Source organism: Physeter macrocephalus, chromosome 15, assembly GCF_002837175.3.
Source record: "Physeter macrocephalus isolate SW-GA chromosome 15, ASM283717v5, whole genome shotgun sequence".
NCBI lineage: Eukaryota > Metazoa > Chordata > Mammalia > Artiodactyla > Physeteridae > Physeter > Physeter macrocephalus.
Genome location: NC_041228.1, coordinates 17,088,911 through 17,100,267, shown reverse-complemented (window position 1 = coordinate 17,100,267; position 11,357 = coordinate 17,088,911). Strand labels below are relative to the sequence as shown.

General features: G+C 36.4%; 1 pseudogene; it reads right to left on the bottom strand.

Moving 5' to 3' along the window:
• Positions 1 to 1,240: 1,240 nt before the first annotated feature.
• Positions 1,241 to 3,572, bottom strand: LOC102977812 (hyaluronan synthase 2-like; annotated as a pseudogene).
• Between the last annotated feature and the right edge of the window lie 7,785 nt (positions 3,573 to 11,357).

The following is an 11,357-nucleotide window of genomic DNA, read 5'->3' as shown; positions in this document are numbered from 1 at the left end:
TAAAACATAGAAAATGCAAAATTTGTTTTAACAATTGGTATACAATATTTTGAGACACTGTAATTATTATTTAAAAATAAATTAAAAATAAAATTTTTAAAATAAATTAAATTAAACATAAATTAAAAATACAGCATAGCCAACAGCCTATAAAATTTCTTTTGGCATTTCATTTGGTAAAGTTAAGTAGGAAGTCTTTCTTAAATAAAAACTAGCTGTCAACACAGTCCATAAGTTAGATTGTATATGTTTTTGTTTTTTTAATTTTTATTTTATATTGGAGCGTAGTTGATTAACAATGTTGTGTCAGCTTCTGGTGTACAGCAAAGTGATTCAATTATACATACACGTGTGTTTATTCTTTTTCAAATTCTTTTCCCGTTTAGGTTATTACAGAATATTGAGCAGCATTTCCTGTGCTATACAGTAGGTCCATGTTGGTTATCTATTTTATTTTATTTTATTTTAGTTTTGATATTGCTACTTTTTAAAAATTTATTTATTTTATCTTTTGTTGCATTGGGTATTTGTTGCTGAGCACGGGCTTTCGCTGCAGCAAGCAGGGGCTACTCTTCATTGTGGTGCGTGGGCTTCTCATTGTGGTAGCTTCTCTTGTTGGGAATCACGGGCTCTAGGCACGCGGGCTTCAGTAGTTGTGGCATGCAGGCTCAGTAGTTGTGGCTCGCGAGCTCCAGAGTGCAGGCTCAGTAGTTGTGGTGCACAGGCTTAGTTGCTGCGCGGCATGTGGGATCTTCTGGGACCAGGGATCGAACCCATGTCCCCTGCATTGGCAGGCGGATTCTTAACCACTGCTCCTCCAGGGAAAGTCCACCTATTTTAAATATAGAGGTTGTATATGTTGAAAGAACTTTTCCTTGAGTTTCCAAAATCCTTTTCTTCCATGATAACCCACATAAAGCATGGCTAGTGAGGTATACAGGGCAAAACACTGTTAGGTGGATGTGCTGTATGAATAATTGCATAACCAAAATTCTTTTCACTTTTACAGAAATAACAGGGTAAATCTGAGCTTCCTCTTGTTGAGGAGGCATAATAATTTGGCAGAATCAAAATAAACCCATAGAAATGTCTTTGTAAAAGTCCCAGCAGCAGTGATATGTCTCCTTTGTTGCCATAATCTGATGCCACAGTTCTGTACAATCAGCAGAGCTCCTAGAGGAAGACAGTTTTGTGTGTGTCTGCAAACCTCAGTGTAAGATTATATATCAAGCATCATGTCCTACTGTTGTTTCTTCTTCCGCCTGCCACATTTTTTGATAAAAACCACATACAGTGTCAAAACCACTACCCAACAGCATACATAGATGGATGATGAAATAGTTAGAACTTTCTTTTTGGATCCTGAGAATGGCTTTTTAGATTCCTCATAAATGGTGAAAATCAAGCCACCCAGAAGGATTACAGACCAAACCAATACTGGAATGAGTCCCGTGAAATTAACAACAATGGTTTTCCTTCCAGATGTGCCCCATCAGGTTTGTTTATGGTTAAAATTGCAAACATCTTAGCAGGAAGTAAACTTGACATGTGTAACACTGAGTAGAAGGACATGAAGAGCATGACAATATTTCCTCTAAGGCAGGTAGCAAAGGATGATTTTATGAGAGCTACTAACTTGACGGTTAACAAGAAGAGGAGGATGTTCCAAACGTACCCCTGTAGAAGAACCGGATTACTGCGGCAACGAGAAAGAAAGGGAAGAACCCAGTGATGACTGCTTCATAGGTCATCCACAAGTGATGTTTATGAAACCACATGGCATTGTACAGCCACTCTCGGAAGTAGGACTTGCTCCAACGGGTCTGCTGGTTTAACCATCTGAGATATTCTATAGGTGTTTCAGTAAGGCACTTGGATCAAGGTATGTATTTTGTTGCATAGCCCAGACTCAGCACCCGGTTCGTTAGATGCCTGTCATCTCCAAAAGTACATTGTCTGCCCAGAAATGTCTGATTGTACCAGTCTTCCACAAATGCATGCAATAAGGAGTTTCTGTACATTCCCAGAAGTCCACTAATGCACTGGACACATCCAAAATAAGACCGACAGACCCTTTCTATGTTAAAAAGCCATCCAGTATCTTACACTGCTGAGGAAGGAGATCCAGGAATCATACTTGTTTAAAATCTACAAGAAAAATAAAAGTAATTAAATAAAGGTAAAACTCAGCTAAAAATTCCCAAAAAAATATGTACCATCTTGAGGTCATTACCTCGTGTTTTGTTATTTTATTTGCCTATTTTGGCTTTCTTCCTATTTTTGACATGGTCATATTTTATTTTCTCTGATTCTGTATTACTGGATTGATTTGATAAGTGGAGTGCATGTATTGGGACTCATTGATAATAAATATTTTTTTCTACTTCATCAGCCTCTGTAATTTTTTGCTATGATTTTTGTTCCTGTTCTTGTTGTTATGTTATAATATTGAGGGGTTTTTTAGGCTTAATTCTCAGCTCCTAAGTTCTCTCCCACTCTTTCTTACCATCTAATATTTGAAAATTTTTAAGTCCTATTCTCTCCCACTCTCGTTTCCAACGCATGCAATTCTACTAATTTTCCTTCTCCTTCCTCCCTACATTTTTTCAATGCCAATGATAAAAAGGTTTGCTCTGGCTTCTACCCAAAACTTGAATCCTGAAATAAGGCTCTATACAAAGGCTGTTGAAAATTATCAGTTTTTTCTTGGCAATATTTCATAATTATCTCCTCTGTCTCAACTTTGTTCAGTTTTCATCTGAATTTTGCATGCTTCCTTTTTATCACCAGGCTATTTCTGTGTCCGTCTAGTGTGTTTTCTTTCCCTTCAGTATTACCATGCATATAAATATGGGTTATACAGCAATGCAATGCAATTTAAAACTTTAAATTTAAAGTTATATTTCCATATGCTTCTCATCTTTTGCTAAAAGCTAACTGCACTTTTGCAAAGGAGTCACTTTAAACATCACATATTTTCACATATTTGTTTTCCCATCCCATACATTTCAATATTAATATTGATAACAATTAATAACAATATTAATATTTGTTTCACTAATTGTTTCCACATTGATAGCAAATAATAGGAAATAAATAATTGGAAAACCATGGGTTTTAAATACATAGGTATGAGATGTAGAATCCATTCCCTGCCATACTTCCATTTTTTAACCCTTGTATTAAATGAGTTCCAACATCATTTTATCAGAACATTAAGTTATGGCTCAAGAAGAGATGGTGGAAACCATACATACTTACATTATATTTCAGATGACTTATCAACCACCACATACGTGGGTTATAACCCAGGATTAAGCAAAGAAATCATAAATTATTTTAATTAAACAAGAGAAGACACAGTAAAGTGTGTTCGAGGCACATTCTAATGTGTCTCCAGCACCAAAAAACAATATGTGGCACAAAGTTTGGTGTGTAGTAAATATATGTTCAAGGAGTCAATGATTGAGCGTGCTATTAAAAGTGACTCATGCAAAAAGTGAAGCCATATGCACCTGGACATCTCCCCGGACACCTCCAATGTTGGGGTCTTCTTCTAAAACTTTTACCATCTCCACAGTTGAGGCAGAGTCAAGCATGATGTCTGAATCACAAACCTGCAAAGAAGAAAGTAAAAAGTAAATTAAAGAATAGAAGACAATGAGTGTGTGCCATATAGTCAAAATTGGGCATATATATGATATCTTCAGTCTTATTGTCGCAAGGCCCAAATAAGCGAGTATTACAGGGATGACAGAGTTTGTTATATCGTGGCGAATTAAAAAAACTTGTTTTTCAGCAAACTCAATATTTAAATTCATGACGTTGCTGTATAGAACAGCTGAAATGATGGGTTAGGTATGGCTCGGAAGGTGACCAGCTTTTCCTGGTTTGCCATGGTTGCTCCCAGCTTTGGCAATGAAAGTTTCATGTCTTAGGTAGCATCCTAGGTTTCCAGGACCTGGAAAATAACTTGGGTTGGTCACTCGAGATGTCTTTTTTTTTAATTGCTTTAAATAAGGCTATTAGGCAGCTTGTCTCACAGGTTTGAGAGGTATCAAAAACTTCTATGACAGTATTGAAAGGGAGGCAGGTTTAACAGTGATTTTTCTCCAGTTTTAATATGGTAAATAAAAGACAGGAAGGCAATTCTCTTAAAACTGGTTGTATAATTCTAAAGCAAGATGTCCATATGACCCTGACTTAGCAAATGACACTCTGTCAGAAAGGAAACTTGCATGACCTTCAGATCACTTTTTATTCTAGAGTATTAAGTATCCATCTAGCCCTTTGTACATAAAAGTAGATGTAAATAACTGAAGCAGTTGTAGAAATTCTAATGGTTGTTCTTAAAAACAATCCTGATATGGGTCAAAGAACACAATTTTGAAACGAAAAAAATTATTGCGGTTTTTCTATGTCATGAACCCCTAACAGACATTTCTGTTTGCACCTTTGTAGACATCAGATTCTAGTCCTGTTAATTGTATTGGAGGTTTTGTTACATAGCTGTAAACTGGATTAAATCCAGAATTCTTCTAGTTTCCTCAAATATATGGCTAAGACTCTCCAACGAATGTTGCCAACTTTTTCCCGCTCATCTGCTTTGGAATCACTAAGAACAAAGACTGCCCTTGAATATCTCTGGAGGGACTATACCAGGTCTTCCTCACTACTCAGATGGCAGCCAAACTTCAAGAACTTGAACCTTAGGTCTACATCTCCCCATAAAGAAAGGCTCCTTCAGACTCTAGGAACTTCACACTAGCTGAAAACCTCAAAATCAAATTGACGAGGAAGAGAAGTAGCTGACATCAACATAATTTTCTTCTGCTAGAAGAAAGATGCCAGATCAAAACTTCATAGTTTAACCAAATGTGAAACACTCTTTTTCTCTTTCTTTCCTTTCAATACGCTGGCATTAGCCTGGAAGGATAATGCAGTCACCCATCTCCCAAGACATTGCTAAGGAGGATAACCTTAACACTTCTGGGGAAATTGAAACTCAGTTACATAAGATCAGTGAGCAAAACACTTGGCTTAAAAAGATGACTCCTTTGATGAGGTCTTTTCTTGGACTTATTTGATTTTGATTGGTTTGGGTCTTGAGGACCAGGGCTCTGAAGTGTTCTTCAGACCTTGGGAATTATCCTGCTTATAATAGTCACCGTACTCTCCCTGGTGTGTTGTATTCTCTCAAAAGCTTTAAATACATGTTCACAGTCACTAAGTGCCAAGCAAATGTTCTTAAAAAATATCTCCTAATTTTTTTAAAGAACAGTTCCTGAAATTTTGATCACATTTCTGTTAAGGTGAGAGTCTGATCTAAATGTGGAAATTGTTAAAAAGAAACAGCAGGCCCAAAATGGAGTCAGTTGTGCTTGGCCCCATGTCAGCAAACCAAGACTTAATATTGAACCTAATTATAATTTAAGCCTCTGCAAGGAATGCGACTTCCAAGCAGTCAATATGGAATTGCCTGGTTAGCACTAGTGAGGAAATCTGCCTGACAGAACCCCCAGTTTCTCCCAAAAGAAGGTAACCTTGCCTGAAACAATCCACTTTTTGCTAGAAACTTCCTTTTTCCAGCCCTTTCTGCCAGAAAACAAAACAAAACAAAACAAAACAAAAACAAAAAAAACCCAAAACCCTTCCATTATGTACAGCTTCTCAGAGCTCCAATCTGCTAAGATGGGATGCTGCCTGACTCATGAATCATTAAATAAAGCCAATTATTGGAACTTCGAATTTACTCAGTTGAATTATGTTTTGTTTTTTAATATTATTCTTTTCTGGGAATGTAGCAAGGCCATGGTAGATATAAATTGATCAGAGCTAACATGTAATGAACCCATTTCACATCCCCATCCAAACAATAAATGACATGGTTGGCAGATATGGGGGTATTATCTGTAATCCCCATTATTTTGCCAACAAGTCTGGCAGTCCTAGATGGAATTTAATCAAGACTTAGCCTAATTATTTATATCCCAGGCAATTATTTTTACAGTTTTTTCACTACTTTATAAAAATAGTAGGGATTTGATATACCAGTTTTGAAAAAAAAAAAAAAACTAAGAAAATAATTTGTAGAAGCATAAACTCTCACAGTTGAAGGAGAATTTATACATATGTACCATGACCCGCTCACATAATAAGTTAAGGAATCACAGCATTTTAAAAACTGCATCTGTGTCAGTTTTACTAATTGGTGTTTTTTTCTGAAAAGATTATATACTAATAAAAATGTTGGTGAAAACAGCAATTTAAATGCATTATTGGAACATATGACTTAAGGAGTATATAGGGTTTCCGGTTATAAAAACTGAACTCATCACCTCTCTAGATTTAACTAATTACAGCAATTTTGGGTTAACTTCTGAATTTTTAATTTTATATTGCTTATTTAGAAGCATAATAAATATATTTTCTAAATAAAACCCGTTTATTGTTTTCTTGGCCTTCTAAATTGGCCCAGCATGGTCTCACTTTTCTAGGGGAAAAAATTTAGACAAAAACTAGGCATAAGTTTTTCATTGTAGAAAATAGGATTTTTCTAATACTTCAGTTTACACTCAAGGGTCCGAAGCCTCAGAAACCTAAGCAAATTCCTCCAATAGTGATGTTTTGCCCCTCTCATGCCTGTCTGTCACTGTTTTGTATACAGCTATAAGCCTGGCAGGCCAGTAACTAGGGTAGTAGAAAGTGAAGGCGTAATTTCAAATCCACATTTGAACCTCTCAGCATCCAGAGTTTATGGCCACACCCACCTCTATTGACTCAAGCTGGGAAAGGTAAAACCAGAAAGCTAAAATAAGACTAAAAACAACAGGAAGGGGGCAACCTAGAATTAATGTGCAAGTAACTCCGCCTGCTTGTAAGATAAGCAAGCCAAGGGAACTGCCTCTCTGAAATGACTAAACTTGAACCAAACTTCTGAGGTTCTGCATATTTAAGTTGGTCCTGCCCCTCCCAGTTTCCAACAGCAAAGTGCCAGAAGTTCTCTGAGAGAGGTTGTTCACATGGTGAGTTTAACTGTCAGAAGGGAAAGCTCTCAGAAATCTCCTGGGAGGGGTTTGTTAGAGTGGAATCAAAGAGTTTTCTAAAGAAGTTCAATTTCTGGATGTTCTTTGGTGATAGAAGGCCAACTAGAAAACCACCATCTACGACGGTCTGTGAAAGCATGTATGTTCATGGATATAACAGTATTAATTTGTTTGTGTGTAAAGGGTATAACTCTAGCCCTTCTTAAAATCAGTCTAGTGGAAACAGGATTTCTAGCTGTCTTCTCACCAATTAATGAGAAGTGTGCAATTTCACGAATGTTGCCTGTTTAGCTCTGGGCTAGAAACTGTGGGAGAAATCCACCAGTTCACAAGGAGCTTAACCTCACACTGGGAAAAACCACAGGACTGATCTGCACACAAGAAACAATTGGAGAACAAATCAAAATGTCTTTCTGTCCACGCTGAATGTATCACTGTAATTTATTTAAACTACATGATCGCCAGTCATAAGATTTCTCACTAGGAGATATGGAAATGAGGCAAAGTCATCAAATTTTGACTAAAATGAGTGGAAAATGTCAAGACAAGAAGACGTTATTGGGAGGAACCAGCCACCTCAGTCTTAACCACGGAATCATCAGCTAAATTGCTTAAGATCATGGCTCCCCCTCCGTCACTGTTCTAGCCAAGAGAGAGTGCCGCCACATTCTCCGTATCTAAAACAGGAGTTGGCAAACTAAGGTCTACCGACAAGTCTGCCTTCCCAATTTCTAGATGGCCTGGGGGTTAAAAATAGCTTTTACCTTTTTAAATAGCTGAAAAAAAATCGAAAAAGAATTTTTTGTGACATATGGAAATTATATGAAATTCAAATTTCAGTGGCCATAAATAAAGTTTTATTAGAACCCAGCCATGCACATTCAGTTTCATATTATCTATGGCTGCTTTCACACTAAAACAGCAAAGTTGAATAGCTGCAACACAGACCATATAGCCTGCAAAGCTTAATGGTTTCTGTGAGGCCTTTCACAAGCAAGTATGCCAACCCTGAGCCTAAAAGAATCGGTTGGGGGGCTGGCGGTGGAGCTCTTTCATAAAAAAACAAAGAACAAACTAAAAGAACAAGTTGAGATAAAGTATGTTCTAAGTCCCAATTTAACTCTACTAGAGGTCTTTACGATTGCCTCTATCTCCTATTTTTATAATAGGCCAAGATTTGACTATTATAGCAAATCAAGAGGCCGCAATGAAATCTTGAGTTCTGTACTTCACTGCTTTTGTGACCTTGAACAAACTGTTACCATCCTCATGATACCAGAGTGACACACTGTATGTAAAAGTACTTGGTAAATTACAGAGGCTCACAGAAAAGTCATATATGCCATTAGTACAGGGTAATAATCTTGTTTATACTTGCTAAGTAAACCCACTCATTACCATGAACCGGTGACTCAGTAAAGAGAATCACTAAAAGGAACATGAGAACGGATTACATATCCAGAATATCTTATCACAATGAACAAGTTCAAATGTATCCAAAACACCTATAGCAGTTAGATATAGAAATTGCTATAAATGTGTTAAATACGCTGTTAGACTGTAAGTCCATTCCAATTTATCTCACTGATCTTAATCTACCTCACAACAATGTAAATTAAAATATCCTGTAGAAATATTGTTATTTGCTCTACCATATGTTTTTCAACTTCTAAGACCCAAGTCTAAAATGCTGAGTATCCATGTTTCTCCTTTTTTTAAACCTATATCCGTTCAGATTGACTGGTGGGTTCTCCACCTCTGCCTGCCCCTAACCACTTCAAAGGGCACTGAGAGTTACACAGCAAGAGGAAACCTTAACTATTCTGGCTGCCTTCAATGAGGAAACAGGCTGAAAATAAATCAAGACCCTTTCTGTTGCTACTGCCTTCATCCTTTGCCTGCTTGTAAACCTCAATCCTTTCTTAATCTTGACCCTTCATCTTAACCTGAACCCAGCGAGACTATTTCTTTCTACCACATTTGAAATTTCTCTTGATTGTGACCCAACTACCTAGTTTCCCTGCCACCACTTAACCACAAAATAAATGGAAAGTCCTTACCCTTCCTTCCCCTGGGACATTTCTCTTGTGAAAAGGGGTCAGCAAGAGCAACAATAACAAAAATTCACAAATAGTTGTTTACCAGCAAACACAATATGCTTCCAGCCCCCTGAAGTCCTAAGAGTACCAGACCAAAGTAAACACATTACTGAAAGGAAAAGAAAGCACTATGCAAAACCTTGGAATCAGACAGTTCTGAGTCCCAATCCACCATTGACCAGTTATATTCATTTGGACTAGCTGTTTAACCTTAGACTCCTTACCTCACCTTTCTAAGTCTCCATCTCTCAGGTGAAAAATATGGATAATTATATCCACATTATAGGTTTATTTTGATGGAGAATTAGGTAATGTATGTACAGCGCTTAAAAGGACTAGCTCATAGTAAATGCTCAATAAAAGGAAGGCATATATACTAAGAAGTGATAAATCAAAACCAGAGGCACAAACTAAGGACACTAATCAAATGAGGAAAGGATTTCTTATCATCGCTGTAAATAATATATGACACAGAGAGCAAAAACTAATGCCTGATCCAACGTCCAAACATAAACAAGTCAGTGTACCTGAGAAGGCAATTAAGAATCCTTAGATTGGGCTATCTACTAAGGAAAGAATTATATTCGAGAGCAGTTTACAGCTGATTATGATTCATTTATAGCATGAATTATATCCTTGGAGTACAATGTATGAAAGTTCCTGTAGTAAAGGCTGGACCCATGGAAACTTACAAAAGTATTTGTTGCATTTTGAGTCAGCATCTCTTCATTGACGTTGACCCTGCTGAATGTGATACTACTTAAAATAGAAACATAATCTTTGGTTTTGGGAGTACATAAATATATATGACACAGTTTTATCTGTTTAATATAGGCCCTAAGAACTGCATTGTTTGATGAAAAAGAGTACATATGACTGGTAATTTGTGTGGGACCATACGCATGCAGAAGATGGGGGAAACCAAAGAACTGGGACAAAAAATAACCTTCACGAAAATAGAATATTGCACACAGTTGACCAAAAGCTCAATTAAAATTCACAGTGCACATGGTCATTAATTATATTAAACAGACTTCTAGGACTTTATCAATATTACATGATATTTTCATTTAAAAAAATCTTTTTCTATTTATTTGTATTCTGGATAAATGGAATTTACATGTAAGCATGCAGCTAAATTTACCAGCTTCAGATTAAGCAGCAAATACATAATGGTGAATGATGGGAGTGGCAAATACAAAATCATAAAATCTAAGAATTTTAGAGCTAAAAAGCCCATTTGAAATTAATGAGTAAAATAATTTCAGAAAGAAAAATGTCCTCACAGGAAAAAAAAAAGATAATCTATCTTTTGGGAGAGAGATGGGGAATGGGGAGGACAATCCTCTCTTATAGTGTTTGGTTTATGGTATAAGAACTCAAATCTAGCCAATGGAAAGCCTCTACTTCTGGACACCTAAACAATTTGGCATTTCTTTATTACTCTTCTTGAAAGAGATTAGGAAGATATATTCCTTCTTTGGTAGAATGAATTACCCAAATTGTTATAAAATAATTATTGTCTCTGGTCAACCTAGAATATCTTCAAAACATTGAATTTTTTAAAAAAGGAATCATTTGGTTATTCTCCTTCCCTTTTTAGGAAGGCTTAAACATAAGTGAAGTTTATAGAAGGGGTAAAGCAAAGGTGACAAGCCAGCTGGAAAAGTGAGAAACAAAATGTTGTCACCTCTAAGTCTCAAGCAATGAAACACCCTTATTCCAAATGTTTGGAATTCTTATTCTAAAAAAGGGAATCAGGAAATCCTATAATGGTGGTCCTTAAACACCAATCTAAACAACTAAGTTGAATCTAGATTCAGATTTTCCCTTTCCAAGTTCAATGTGCTCTTAATCTTATCCTATAAAATGAAGAATACAAAGAAACATATATAACATTCTCAACATCGGCCCTCAGAATATTTAAGTTACTCTTAGACTTCTTATATAGAACAGGAACCAATCAAATATTATATACATTCCATTCTCATTATTCACAGTAGCTATGTTCCACCAAGTTTCTATGAAGAATGAATTAGCAAATATCAAAATTTGCTTCCAGCAGAAATATAGGGTTAGAGTCCTCCAAGCCTCTGATCACAATATTTTTGTCTAGTGATTAATGTCTAAACTTTTTTTATTTGTGCTTCTGTTTTAAAACACACACACACACACACACACACACACACACACACACACTCACGATTCATTA